At 40.3% G+C, this 15000-nt stretch overlaps 1 protein-coding gene and 1 pseudogene across 1 annotated transcript in view; one reads left to right on the top strand and one right to left on the bottom strand.

Annotated features, from left to right (window-relative positions):
• The window catches only part of LOC138021230 (uncharacterized), a 93369-nt gene that overhangs the window by 48847 nt on the left and 29522 nt on the right, over positions 1-15000 (top strand). The window lies entirely within an intron of this gene.
• On the bottom strand, positions 12910-13891 carry LOC138019027 (uncharacterized; annotated as a pseudogene).

Here is a 15000-nt window from a genome sequence, read left to right as displayed (position 1 = left end):
TAGGCATGCAATTGTCAACTGCCTTTCAAGATAACATTTATGAACAATCCTCTGCCTATCAAAAAGCGCACAGCTGTGGAATGACATAAATAAACTTAGTAGAAGAATGGAAACGAGCGAGGGACATCTTAGCGACCGACATGTCCAAAGCGTTTGATTCTCTCCACCCACCACTGTTACTCAGCAAGCTGAAAGCATACGGTTTCTAGGAAGGCTTGATACAGCTCTTGAACAGCTAGCTACCTCTGCGACCGAAAATATCGAGTCAGAATTGGCAGTCACACAAGCTGGTCCAGGACGATCAGTCGAGGTTGCCCCCAGGGCTCTGTCCTAGGTCCACTGATGTGGAATACATTTTAAAATGACTTGTCCCTTTGTTTTTTTAAATCGAGCTTGTCTACGTATGCAGACGACCATCAGATATTCCAACGTGGGAAACGATCAATCTAGTGTTACCTTGGAGCTTAGAAAAACTGCGCGCAATGCCACTAACTGGTACGACTCCAATCTTCTAGCTGGTAATCTTAAAAAGGATCACACTATTTTAAAACATTGGTGACAGTGAAGACAAAAACGATGTCACACATTCAATCTGTGTGAACAAATGAAGAAATAATAACAGTAGGAAAGCTTGAACTCCTAGGTGTAATCTTAGACTCGAAACTTAACTTCACTGATCATATCAGCTCAATCTGTAAGAAGGCCAGCCAAAGTTAGGAGTGCTTATGCGGCTAAGAAATCTAATTGCTTTAAGTGCCAAACTAGTGCTGTTCAAAACAGCGATTGTACCCTACTTAACATATTGTCAATTAGTTTGGCACTTTTGTAAAACCAGTGATTTGCGCCCGATAAAAAGACTCCAATAGAGAGGCTTAAGGGCTGTGTACAAAGATCGTCATGCAAACTACTCAAGAGGGCTGAGCTACCAACACTGAAGAACAGACGCCTGCAAGATGCATGTACCCTTATGTGTAAAGTCAAACAAAAATTATGTCCAGCCTATAGTAGCAACATTTTTAATACTCATACCACTTCTTGTTCTTTAAGACAAACTGATTTTAGCGATATAATACAGTAACATTATGGTCAACATCCTCTGCCCTTCCTTGGACCAAAATTATGAAGAAAACTGCCTAAAAATATCAGATCTGCAAAACCTTTAAACAACTTTAAAAGCACTATTCGAAAGTTTGACGTTAGCTCTCTGATGGACGACGGATGCATGCGTTGTTTTTGCTGTTCATCTATGTACTTAGGTGATGATATTGTGACGGCATTTATCAACAAATTAGTTCTTAGATTTCATTTTAACGTTATTTTCTTAACTTTACTAAATCTTAGTTGAAAAGTTTACCTTATATTTTAGTCTCCCCAATTAGTAGAGCAGTTGTGCTCAACTATTAGGACTTGACACTTGAATAAAGTTGTCATTTATTCATTTATTTATTCATTTAGGTAAATACAATACAATACATATTTAATTGACCGCTCCCCATAGGGGCTTTTCAGGGCCAATGAAACACAACGAAACGACAGAACAGAACAACAACAACTGTTAAGAATCCCAACTGGCTGGAGGCAAACCAGTTGGCTATTTACAAGTGCACCTAGGAAGTTGAACCAGGGACTACCAGGATCAAATTCAACGAGTGGTCAGAGCGGGCCTTGAACCCGGGATCTCCGGATCTCAAGGCAAGCGCCCTAACCACTGGGCCACACTGCCTCTGACAACTTAGATGTGATGATTATACAGAAGAACAGTTTCATCGGTCCCCTAGGCCTACTACCCGTCAAATTTGAAAATGTCACTATTAATTATAAAAATTCAAGGTTCCAAGTGCATAGGAGTAACACTGGACAATAGATTAATGTGGAGGCAGCACATAGATATATGAAGTAAATCCTATGCTAAGCAGATAATTTAAAAATATCAAATATCTACCAAGTAACTTATTAGAAGGTATAATTTATACTTTAAAACAGTAATTTCTAAGATTATGTATGTAGTTGGGGTATGGCGAAACTGTTCAAGTGCAAAGTTTCAAGAGATGGAATGCATACATATTAGGGTGGCTACAATTCTTAAGAAAGTACCAAGAAATGTGCTTGAATTTGTGACGCTGAGTACTGCAAAGTGGCAAGACTTAGCATATATATAAACGTAAATTGGCTGTCAAGGTGTTTAAGATAAAGGAAGGAGAACATAGACTGGGACAACATTTCAGATTTATTGAATCAGAAAGGAAACGAACAATGGCACAAAGAAATACTAATAACAGTGAGTGGGCAAAAAATAGTCTTGACTATAGAGGACCAATTGTATGGAACTGTCTAGATAATTAAGCTGACCAGAAGTCTGAAGGTAAAAGACAATTTTAAAAACTCTCATATTTATTATTAAATTTATTTAGTAATGCAGTTAGTGCTGTAGGTAGGAAGGTAGGTAGGTCCACATCAGCTGAGTACAATGTAAGCTGCCAGTTTTCGGACCTACATTAACAAATAAAGTATGCATGTATGTAGCCAGCTAACTAATTAATATGTATTTCTAGTCCTTAAACCGTACCGTATAGACAGCTTTCCATCTTGAATTAATGTCTTTCCACGTACAATGTACTGCATACCCAGCATCAAAAATCGCAAAGCCAGCTCCTAAGTAAAGATAGCTTTCAATCTTTAATTGATGTCTTTCCAAATGCCACATACCGTGTAGCCATCCTTGAAAAATTTCATTGCTGTCGTGCATCTTCTGCAGGGAAAAGGAAAAAAAAAAACACCCTTCTACTTGAGAACTGGTTCTCGTTTAGCTGGAACAGTGGGCAGGGTGTTTATCACTTATGGATGCATAGGCGAAGTGAAGAGGAAAGAGAGTGATATTATTAAGAAAGCTACACTGTTATAGAAAAGTACTGTAAATATAGTTTTTTGGCAATTCTGATCCAATTAGCTAAGTGACTGGTGTTTTTCCTTTTAGTGACTGAACTGTCATAGGAATTTTGGCTGCGTAATTCATCTTTGTCGTACTATAAAGTGAAGACAATATGGTATGTTTTCACACCCCCATCCCATTGTTAAAGCAGTGTGTTTCTGTCAGAGGTAATCCACCAACACTGAACAATTTAAAATACATGCAGTCGTAAATGAGTTGTTGATATGTATACAGTACCCTCGTTAAACAACCTACACTTGGTTATTCATGTTGTCCGACTTAATTAATTCAATTTCAAGTCATTTTTAATAGTTTGAATATTGAAGTTGTGTTTTTGTAGTAATTCAAGTCTGGTAAAATGCCATCATCATATAAAGGGTCACGAAACATGTGTTGGCATGTTTATACACAAGCGTTACTATAGACGACAGGAGCCGACGACGACTGTTCTTTGGGAGGGGCATTTGACAGACAAATCCGATGATAGGGTACGGCATTTGAACAATATTTTGGCCCGAGGGCGGAGGAATTTGAACGATGTTCCAATGTTCAAAAGTTCAAATGCAGGGGGTTGCCCAGGGGTGGGGGGAGGGAAGAGGATGTTGAAGTTTCAAGTTGATCGGCGCATAAATCAAAGTGAAATGGCTGTCTTGAAAATTCTTTTGTTTAGAGTGGCTTACTACAGTTTTTTTATCTGTACACAATCTCCAGATCATGAGATACAATGTAAGCAAATAATGCAGACACTGTTCTACAGTCTTTGACTGAAACATCTGGATTAAGCATAAACATTCCTGCGAACAGATTGACCTCATTGCATTAAGCCATATCATTTTAATTCTCCGATAACTTGGTCCTCTACAGAAAAAAAATTTGATTTGCACAAATTAAAGTGCACCTAAACCCAAAAAAAAACATTTTTGTTTTAAAAATTAAGGGTAATTTGGGAGCCTCTTAGCGCAAACATTTTTTGATTTGGATAAATACTCGATTTTCTGTGCCCCTTGAAAATTTGAGTTTCAGGGAATCACGGCTGTGTAAAAGAGGTCTGGGGAGAGCGGCAGGTTGTGAGGTCAAATTGAGAGCCCACAGGATGCTTTTCTCCTCGCGTGGGCTTCTGTTTTACTGATGGAGGAGTTTAAAATGTTGTGCGCTTCGTAAGATTCTGGCCCTGGTCATCACGTCAAAGACTCGAAAATGGATTACGGCATTGAAATGAAACTAGAGGATAGTCATGATTTATCTCCATCGCCATGTTTGTATGAACGCCGACGACACCACCATATACTGTACGGGAAGACCATAGATGAAGTGTCCGTTGCATTAAACCAATCCCTAAAAGAGTTGTATGCCTGGTCCATGAAGAAGATTCTGACACCACACCCAAAGAAATCCGAATGTATGCTAATTTATAGAGGATCATTTACTGGCCCTCTTCCACCCATATATCTCAGTGGTAACAACTTAGAACGGGTAACACATAGTCGACTTCTGGGTGTGATTATAAGCTTGGTTGGTCTATTCACATTAAGGAACTGAAGAAGAGTTTGCTAACAAACTAAGCCTTATAAAGAAGAGCAGATTCCTACCCAAATAGGGTCTCTTAAATTTGTACTTTAAATTTATAATTCCTGCAGTAATGTACGGTATATCCGTATGGGGAGGTACTAACCAACAAGACAATTTCAACTCACTTGAAAGGTTTCAGGTTTAGGTTCAGGTTTCAGGTTTTATTATGTATTTTGCATAAAATATCACAAAACTATGCAATGCTCGCAGTTAGCAATAGCTAGTCGAGGCGAGCATTGCTTACAATAAATATTCCAGATAAAATGGTTACAAATACATAACTACACATTCACATGAAAATAAATAAATAAATAAAATAAAATAAATTAGTTTTAGAATACAGTTAGTGCAGTGGAGAACAGCTTAAAACTTGTACAGTATAACATAAATAAACATGAAAAAAGTAGCTTAAATTGAATAAATACATTTTTAACTACCTGACATACTAAACTAAGGAGTCAAAATCTGCCAATACTATCGAAACATCAATGTAATCATCATATTTTTAGCAGTCTTTGTAAGAGGATATCATCAACATTATTTTTGAAGTTAGATTTTGACATCTGGCGGACTTCACAAGATATGCTATTCCAAATTTTAACGCCAATTCTTGAGAAAGATCTTTTTTGAATATCTATTCTCGAACGTTTAAGAAAATAATCTCCTCTTTGCGATGATCTCGTCTCGTAAGGATGAATATCAGCTTGATGGGTGAATAGGTTTGTTACGAGTTCGAATGTTTTGAGGAAAGGTAGTTTACAAACTTAACTGAACGCAGGGTTGTCGGAACAACAACAAGAAGATTTATTCCAAAAATGAACGTAGTTTCCACGAAGTAAAACTCTTAACAGCACGTACTCGACAAACTTACACGGCCTCCGCCAACTTGAATAAACACTGCTTCTGTCACACTTGACTAAACACGGTTAACGCCAACTCTCTTCGCTTGTGAAAAACTAGTTAGAAAAACACTCCGCTTGGACTCGTCTACTTATATACTCTGACAATAAACTTCTAGAACTTTCTAAATTAGTAATGAATCTAATAATAGAAAGATTACAAAACACACCGCTTTAGAAACGCTTACGAACAAACCTAAATATAAACAAACTACGAACTCTCGCGAAGCTTCTAGAAAGTAACACTTGTCACGCAATATTATTTTTCGTAACAAGGTTAAATATATCAGGAGGTGTCAAGTTGTTTGATACATCATGCATAATCACAGCCACAGATTTAAAATAGAGCATATCTAAAGGAAGAAGACGAGAAGAAATGAAGAAAGGTATTGCATGAGATTTGTAATCAGCAAAATACATTAGGCGAAGAGCTCGTTTTTGAAGGGTCAAAAGTTTAGTTCTATGAACTTTTGCAGTATTACACCACGCTACTATACCATACATTAAGTATGGTTGAATGAGTGACCTGTAGATATGGTGTAAAGTACTCAGTGGTACAAAATGCCTTATCCTAGAGATGATACCAATTGATTTACTTATTTTTGATGCAACATGAGCAATGTGGTAACTCCATGAAAGATTTTCATCGATGAGCACGCCTAAGTATTTGATGAACTTCTTTTGCTCCAAAGAGATATAGCTATTAGTGTGATGGTCAAACACCTTTAAGTTTACTTGATAGTTCAAGATCTTTTGTCTTGGTCGAAATATAACAAAGTTAGATTTTTTTATATTCAATGATAACTTATTAGCAACTAATCATTCATAGATCTTACTAAGTTCTGTATTAACCTTAATCTCTAGCTCCCTAAGGTTTTTATCAGCATACAAGAGGTTAGTATCGTCTGCAAATAAATAAAATTTAAGCTGATCAGAACTGTTAGATATATCATTTATGTAGACGAGGAAAAGCAACGGTCCTAGCACCGATCCCTGCGGGACTCCTGATAATATTACTTCCTTTTTTGATATGTTTTTTGCTCCAATTTGAGTTGTTTGTTGCCGACCCAGCAGGTAAGAGGCAAACCAATTATTTGTTCCCCCGCGTACAACGTAGTGGTCCAATTTTTGCAATAATATTAAATGATCTACTGTGTCAAAAGCTTTCTTTAAATCAATAAATATGCCGCATGAATACATCTTATTGTCCATGTTATTTTCAATTTGATTAATTATATCTAGGATAGCATGCTCAGTGGAACGCTTTTCACGGAAACCATATTGTGAATCAGTGAATATATTCTTTTTCTCGAGGAATGATTTAAGGCGATAATACATAATTTTTTCAAAGATACGGTTGAATACAGAGAGAAGTGATATAGGCCTATAATTAGAAGGATCAGATGGATCATCGTTTTTGTAAATCGGAATTACTTTAGCAAGCTTCAACTTAGTTGGATAAATTCCGTATTCGAGTGATTTATTCAGTAGTACAGACAAAGGTTGGCTAATAATGTGTTTAGCTGATCTTAAAATATGAGTGGGAAAGGAATACAGTCCATGTGCTTTATTTTGAGGAATAGTCACTATTTCCAGTTCAATTTCAGAAGAAGAGACGGGGTTGAAAAAGAAAGAACCAGGGGAATTTACCTGAGAGAGATATTCAGAAAATTGTTTAATTGGATATGGCATTTTAGACGCCAAGTTGTGTCCAACTGAGGAGAAAAACTTATTCATTATATCAGGAAACTCGGAGGTATTATAAGATACTTGCTTGGTTTGTGGACATTTTAAAGAGGTTATAACTTTGTGAGCTTTACTCTTACGACCTAAAAGACTATTGATGCCCTCCCATACTTTTTTAGTATTTTTCAAATTGTCTTCAAAATATTTGTGAAAATACATTTTTTTGCTTATTCGTGTGAGCATCAAAACTTTATTACGATAGGTCTTGTAGGCATCAGTGTCACCCGAAGTAAAAAGTTGATTTTTGATTTTAATTGATTTTCTAATTCCCTTAGTTATCCAAGTCTACACTCTAGAGCAGCAAGAGTCATTTTTAATTCTGCTAAGGACTTACTGTCAGCGGAAGCCCTCACCAGGGCTAAATGGGACTCTCTAAGAACTTTTCATCAACAATCTATCCTGAAACTAACTTATAAGATGTACCACAAAGATTTACCATGCAGTATGACAGCACATATTGTAAAATTGCAACCCTCTTATAATTTAAGGAACAGACTTAGGCTGGGAATCCCACTCTTCAAATCGAATATCAAAAAGTATTCCATATCTTACAGAGGTCCAATTTTGTGGAATCGCTTTCCGATCAAGTGTCGTAATGCGAACAGTATAAAAAGCTTGTCCAGGATGATTACAGCCGATTTCAGTGCAGTGCATAGACCCAGGTTTTTGAAACATGATTCGCCCGTCGTGATTCGACCATAATCACGTGACTCTAACAAGAGGCGTGGAAACGGCGGTAAAACTCTTAGATAACAAGCGGGAGGCAGAGCCTGCATTATGTAAAATAATGGATGGCAAAGCAAAAAGTGGCCATACGGATTGTTTTCTACCAGAAGAACAACCCTGAGCGTTTGGAAAGGGGGCAATTTGAGGCCCGGCGGCACAATCAGTAGTATTTCTTGCGGTTGCCGATGTAATCATAGCCGACAAAATATATTTTGTGATCAAAAGCTCGCTAATGCTCGCATTCTTTCATTAACAGATAGGTGACGATGGTGTATTAGCAGCTTTGCTGGAATTTTGGAACACCGTTTACGCCAGAAGAAAAGCGGAAAGTACGGAAATGACAAAGTTAGCCGGCTGCGATTAGCACAAAAAGGGTTACTGCATTTAAAGTAGCAACATTTGACCAGAGAAATACGTTCTGCAAGGATTTCTTCGAAGGCAAATTATATTTTCCTTCAAAATGTGTGTATCCTTTTTGAGTTTTGAGCCTCATGACTATTAGTTATTGCCAGAGTTGACTCAATTTGTATCACTTCGGCGGCGCGACAGTAACATGTCAGTTTCATTTAGTCATTCGCATTTTCAAGTTGTGCTTCAACTTTAGCTACATCTCGGCAAAATACGACAACAAATGACACCAAAGTACGACAACAAATGACACTACAATGTCCGCAAAGCGTATGCACTATTAGGTATTTTACCCCGTACCCGAATTGTTCAATTAATTTTCTCTTCAAGTTTCAACACGAGTCGAAAATGTGTAACGCCTTCCTATCAAGAAATGTAATATTTCACTCATGATCATCACCGATTGATGATGGCTTGAAAATAAATTATTGCAAGGGACAATTTCTGCCCTCTCACGCGTGTTGGTATTCATTTTTACCTCCTGTGATGAATTCAGTGAAAATACCATGTAATTGAGGTTTACCTGCTGAATAAGAGACGTGATGCGCCAGTCTAGTTAAACCGCGTCGATCTGCGCTGCTTTTGCCGATAAAAGCTGAAAATCGTGACTTACATGCATCTTAAATAAATGCTACCGAGGTTTTTACCTTAAGTTTCGTCGAAAATAGTCTTATGTTTACACTTAATATCTCATCATTTACGAAATTTGCTGAGCTGTGGTAGCCTCGCAGTCGAATCACGACGGGCGAATCATGCACGGGCGAATCATGTTTCAAAAACCGGGTCTATACACTGCACTGAAATCGGCTGTAACAAACTTACTTTGGTCAGGGACATTTGATCTTGCGAACGGGTCAAAATTCAAGGATAAGTCAGCGCTTCTTAATTTAAACTTGTTAATGAACCGACATAACACTGAACCTGGTTTTTGACAACAAAAACACTGCGCATGTCCGTTATAAAACTAGTTCCTAGTCCTTCTGAACATTCTCCCTTTTTTTTTCCTTTTTTTATTTAATACCATAGCATACTTACATCACTAACAATACTAATACTTACACCTACAATACAACATAATTAGTTCACTTGCTCTACTTAAAAAAAAAAAAGAGGCCAGCTTACTCCTGTCAATAATTTAGATTCTAAATTTGAAAAGACTTAAAAAAATACGTGGTTTATGATTCATAATTTATATGTGCCTTGTTTCTTTTACCTTCATTTTCAGAAAATGAAAATGAACATTCTCCCTGCAAAAGTTCAACTGAATAAAGTTCTTGAAAACACACTTTCATCCTCTCTGAGATAAATCTAAAGTTCATGCCCTAATCACAGTGTTCTAGAGGACAAAGCTTCACTACTGGTCTTCTCATGACACTCTTCCCAACTTGCTCGTCCACCACTCAAACTTTTCCATCTTGTCCAGGGTACACTTTGGTGATGCGCCCCAATGGCCATTGTCCCCTGGGGGTGTGTGGTGATGTCACAATGACTATGTCTCCCTCTTGAAAGTTCTCCTGTTCTCGAAACCACTTCTTTCTAGCGTTCAAGCTGGGCAACAAGTTCTTGGACCCTCCAGCGTCTGTGAGGATTGAAAGCTGTACTATCCACAGCATCTGGTGCAAACCGGTCCCCTAACTGCCCATGCAGAAATTGGTTGAGGGTCAGACGGTCTGGGTCCTGTGGATTCACCGATCGATAGGTCAATGGACGAGAATTTATCAGACCTTCCGCTCCAACAACTGCACTGAGAAGCTCCTCATCTGTTACATCTGCACTGCTTAAGATGGCATAGATGGCCTTTTTGGCAGCTTTTATCATCACCTCATGGACGCCACTGAAGTGAGGGGCAAGAGGCGGGTTGAAATGCCATTTAATGCCATAACAAGCTGTTTTCTCCTGGGTCTTCTCTCTGTCTAAGCCTGCTAACTCTTCTAATTCATTATTTGCTCCGACAAAATTTGTGCCATTATCTGAAAGGACATCTTTTGGGGGGCTGCGCCGGGACACCATTCCGAAGAATGCGTTCAGAAAAGAGTCTGCATCAAGGCCATACGCTACCTCTAAATGTACTGCCCTCGTACTCAAGCACGTAAACAGGCACAAATATCTCTTATGGCAGGTTTTTCCTCTTCCCTGCTTGGTATAGAATGGTCCAGCAAAGTCAACAGATGTCTGACTGAAAGCACACAAGGACTTCTGGGTTCAAAGCTCTGGTAAGGGGGCCATATAGCCTGCGCAGCAAGCGTTTTCGTGGGGTTTCTGCGCAAATTTCGATGTTTTGGCCGTGCGAAAATTGGGGCGAGAGCAAAAAAGAAAGAGGAGGGAGGGGGAGAGGGGAAAAGGAAATGCTTGCAGACAAACCCCTGGAATTTGAAAACCGCCCACTTGTTCTGTCACGCCTGAGCACGCTCTTATAGGTTTGAAGCTGTTATCTGCTGTCATAAATTGACCAATAAAATGTTTCGTCTTCCATATATGGAAGTGACCTTTCGCAGACACATGCTGAACAAGATCCTTGACAAGATATTTGGGAATCAACACGCATACGGTGGAGGAATCTCAATTAGTCCGAGCGACCAATGCAGGCTTTGTAGTTGCAATTTCAAAGTAAAATTTGGTAATTTAAGCCAAACAAGCTATATTTCAACAGAAAATCTATTCAATCCGTTGCAAAGGAAGGACTGCAAAGAACAAGTTTTAGCACAAATTTGCCAGAAAGTTGGACTTGAGGTCGTGAAATGTGAGAAATATTCAAGGCGAGTTGGTAATCGTTGTGCTCTCAGGATTTGAAATCTGGGATCACTCTATTCATTCGTCGTTTCAAAATCGAAGGGTTTGTCCGCAAGCGTTTCCTTCTCCTCTCCTCCCCTCCCACCACCATTTTTTTTTTGTGCTTGCCCTAATCTCGCGTGGCTGAAAAAAGAGTTCCCTTCTCGCCCGCTGGAAACGCTTGCTATGCAGGGTTGGGGCCATAACTTGTTTGGTAGGGGGCACCTTTCTCCGTCTGCACATGAAACATTCTTTCTCCCACTCTCTGATGGCTTCTCTAGCAGAGACTATCCAGTATCTGCTTGAAAGGTGAGCAAGGACTTGGTTTGTGCCCCCGTGTTGGTTCTTCTCGTGACTGTCCCTTATGATCAGCTTAGAATTATGGGATAGCGTGTTTCCCATGGTAAGCAATCTGTGAATTTGAGCCTTGCGTCACACCTAAGTACACCTTCTTCATCCAATACTGGCTTCAGAGGCAACAACTTTGACCTTCCAGGGAGCCCTTTTCCTGACTTCAGTGGTTGAATTTCCTCCTTAAATTTTTCTTGTTGAGCCAGTCTAATAAAATGCATTTCTGAAGTGACAATTTCCTCTGGTCCCAGAGCTGCTTCCTTGCGTAACGTTGATGGCAGGCGGCAGTTTTCTAGGAAACTATTCACTGTTGCAGACACCCTTGTAAGCCTAGTCCAGCTGGAGTATCTGGTCAGATCCAAGCGATCTTCTGTCATTGTGGAAAGAAATGAGCGTTCCTGTGAATATTCTTGTTACTGCTTGTGGACTTCCATGTCAGCTTCCCTTTTGGTTCCAATCTTCTTTTCTGGCCATTCTCTTTCCTCTTGCATCAAGAACGCTGGACCCTTCCACCAGCTTTCTTCGTCAGTAAGTGTAGAGGCACTTAGTCCTCTTGTCAACAGGTCAGCTGGGTTCTGCTTGGTTGGCACATGCGTCCACTGTTCTGGGTCGGTTAACGACTGTATTTCCCCGACACGGTTCGCTACAAAAGGTTTAAATTCCCGGCTACAGCGACAGATCCAATACAATACATCCACACTATCTGACCAAAATAACCATTCATGTTTGGGAAGATTCAGAACCTTCCCGTCGGAGTTCAACTACTGCAGCCATTAATTCAAGGCGAAGGATGCTAATGGCTTGAAGGGGTGCGACCCTCGATTTTGAAGCTACCAGACGACAAGTGACAGATCTATCTTCATATAGATGTCTTGAACATGTAGCCGCACCATATGCCTGCTGAGATGCGTCAGTGAAGGTGTGCAAGGTAATCTTCTTGACTCCCAATCCAATCCGCAAGCATCTAGGTACACAAAGGCGGGGAAGTTCCGAAAGTTCTTCAAACCACTCCTGAGCCTTCCTTAACAAGCTTTCTTCCACCAGGTTATCCCAGTCAACCCCACTTTCCCACATCTCTTGAAGAATTATCTTGGCTCGAATGATGTATGGCGACAAGAACCCAAGAGGGTCAAACAAGGTGGCAATTCCCTTCAAGAATGCATGGTTGGTACTTGAATTCATCTTCGTTGGGGGTCCACAATACACCCAGTGTCTTCACAACAGTCAGTTCTCCTCTATCAAGATCCACCTCTGTAACACAATCATCATGTGGGATATGCTCCAATACCTCTGATACATTAGACAGCTACCCCCTCGCGTGCATTCCAGCTGAAGCCCACAACTGCGACTGCTGTTTGTACAATTTGATCCCTGTCTCCTTATCTGAAACCGAGTCCATGCTATCATCCTTGTAAGTGCTCTTCAAAACGGTCTCTGCCCCAAGGGGAAACTGTGTTTGGTACTTTCGAGCATGCTTTTGGATGGCAAACTGCACCAGAAACGGTGATGAATTTACTCCAAATAAAACCTGCTCAAATTCAAACACACTGGGATTGTGTTTCGCCACAAGAAACGATGGTAAGGCCGATCAGATGGGTTCAACTTATTTTGCAAGTACACACACGTTTTTTTTGCAAGTATGTCACACATTAGGGCAACTGGGTCACATCGGAATCGAAGCAACACAGTAAACAGGTCATTTTGGAGCTTAGGACCTTGCAGCAGAAAATCACTGAGAGAAACTTCCTCACATTTTGCAGATGCATCAAATACAACTCGGACCTTTGTTGTGGACTTATCTGGCCTCAGAATTGGAAAGTGTGGTAGATACCATACTTGATCCGACTTTTCTTCCTTTGGTAAGACCTTGCGGATATATCCTTTATCCTGGTACGTCTCAAGTACATTGCTGTAAGCCTTGGCAAGTTCTGAGGATTTCTGAAGTCGTTTCTCTGTGTTTTGCAGACGGTGCATGGCCATTGTGAAATTATCTGGTAAGTCATGGTCCTTGGTTTTCCAGGGCAACCCGACACTGTAGTGGCCATCCTCAAAGGATAAGGTCTCAGCAACCAGATCTCTGGCTATCTCTGGTTTGACTATCTGGATTTCTTTGGAATCATCAACGTCCCAGAATCGCCAGACAAGATTGCTCAGGTCGTGTGACTCATTCACCAGAAATTTGAAATTGGTTTGAGCTTGGCTTGCTTGTAACTCGGGGTTTCCTATACAGGTCCACCCCAGTGGTGTCAGTCTAGCAATAGGTTCTCCCGGTCTTCCCCTAACATCTTCCAATGAATACAACAGATCAGCCTGATTCACCCCAATAAGCAGGTCAGCAATAGGCCTGGGCCCCACTTGTGGGAACTTTATGCGCTAAGTGCTTCCACCTGCTTTCGTACAAGTTCCAATTCAAAACTTGCATGTTGCCAGTGACTCGTTCAGTCGTGTAAGCAGATGCTTGTTTGTGCACTCTTCCATCCAAACTATTGATCATGAACTCTACAATTGAAGAGTTAAGTTTCTCTTGATTGTTATTAAGCACCTTCAACGTCAACTCATGTGGTCTCCCTTCCAGACCCAGTTCTGCAGCAACGTCACTGTTCAAGTAAGACCTACTGCTTCCTTCATTCAGGAGAGCATTCACTTTCACTTGTCTTCCTCCACTGGCCAGATACACGGGAACGGTCCGTAGAGCCACGAACTCCAAAGGAACAGTGAGTTTCATTGTAGTCGTTGTCATATGGGTCCTCTCATTTGTCTCTCCTTCTTCAGCTGATCCACTTGAAGATGTGGGCGGCAGGTCTGACCTGGCTGTGGAATCATTCTGAGAGGTCTTGACTTCAGCTCAATCCTAATGAAGCATTCGATGATGATATGATCTGCATCCGTTTAGTCCAAACACTCTGCTCCTAAAACACTCTTCACCTCTATGACCATCTGCTAGACAACGAAAGCATAATTAGTGTCCTGTGGCTACTTCCCATCGTTTTGGCACTGTCATTCTTTTAAAGCTCTCACAAGACCAAATTCCATGTTGCCCATTGCACACCTTACACGCCTGACTTGGCTTCTTCTTATCAAGAGTGGAATTTCTAGTTACAAAAGATGATCCTGCTGTAGGGCTATTCCTCTCCTTCTTAGGGGATTCTTTGAGAACACCACTTATGATCTCTGAAGCTGTGGTCAGGAACTCGGATTCTCTGTCAATAAACTCTCTCAATGTGCTCACATTCCCTGTTCGATGGTTGTCGCTAACCCACTGCTTGTACTTAGACAGAAGCTCTTTATTAAACTTCCGCTGTAGAGTGATGTACAATGATCAATTTCCTAGCTCTGCCTCCTGGTTAATATCCTTTAAGTTCACAACAATCCCATCAAGCAGTTCTGAAAACTTCTCCAGGTCTCTCTCAATACCTTCTCTCACTGGTTTAAAGGCATTCAGTAATTCAAGTCTAAGCGTCAGAGCCCTTCGTTTTCCTCCATTGATTCGTTCTAAACGGGACTTGGCCGCTTCATACACTGCTGCTGAATGTCCCAGGTTCTCAATGACTATTTGAGGTTCACCCGGAAGACATTCCCGCAATCGCAAAAGCTTGTACTCTG

Source organism: Montipora capricornis, chromosome 10 (assembly GCF_036669925.1).
Source record: "Montipora capricornis isolate CH-2021 chromosome 10, ASM3666992v2, whole genome shotgun sequence".
NCBI classification, from domain to species: Eukaryota; Metazoa; Cnidaria; class Anthozoa; order Scleractinia; family Acroporidae; genus Montipora; species Montipora capricornis.
The sequence above is the reverse complement of the archived record's forward strand: the minus strand, read 5'-3'. Positions and strand labels throughout refer to the sequence as shown.